The sequence below is a fragment of the Vicia villosa genome, linkage group LG6 (assembly GCF_029867415.1).
Source record: "Vicia villosa cultivar HV-30 ecotype Madison, WI linkage group LG6, Vvil1.0, whole genome shotgun sequence".
In the NCBI taxonomy this organism is placed as follows: domain Eukaryota; kingdom Viridiplantae; phylum Streptophyta; class Magnoliopsida; order Fabales; family Fabaceae; genus Vicia; species Vicia villosa.
In genome coordinates, this window is record NC_081185.1 from 131,965,307 (window position 1) to 131,966,022 (window position 716).

A 716-nucleotide genomic window follows, 5' to 3' on the forward strand; every position below is an offset into this window, starting at 1 on the left:
AAGAAATTGGTGTTAAAAAAAATAGTTTTGGCCCTTGGAAGGTTTGAACCCACGCCCTCTAGGTCACTCACTCAAAATAATACCACTGGGCCAAGGCGCGCTTGGTGTTAGTAACTGGTTGCACTCATTTGATTATGTTTCAAAACAAGTAGTAAATCTTTGAAAAATAAAAGAATCAAAAAGTCTGGGGCGAGGGGGATTCGAACCCCAGACTTGGGCATGAGGAGACTAAGAGCGCATGTGTGGCCACTGGGGCAAATTATTCATTCGTTTATAAAACGCTATCAGTTAAATATAAAATAAACTCTGCCCTGAGATTTGAAAAAATGGCGCGCCACCCACCATCTGTCGTCTTCAACCTCAAGCTCCAACGATTTGAAATTCTGAACTTCTCTCAATTCTCAACCAATTGCAATGATGTAAACACCAAACTTGTTCTAAATTCACTCACGATTCTAAATATGTAACTAACATGTATTTATATTGACTACATCTAACTAATTTACCAGAAAACGTGAAGAACCCTAAAATTTCAAAATCAAATTAAATGACTATACTGAAAGATAAATGAATGATGATAGAGGGTTTTCAATCCTCTGATGATGCTGAACAAGATAGAATCGAGCTATTTCACAAAGAGTGCTTAAATTAAAGAGGTGAGGTTCAGAAACTTACCTCTGAAAATGGAGGTCGTGAGGATGATGGAGAGCACCTGG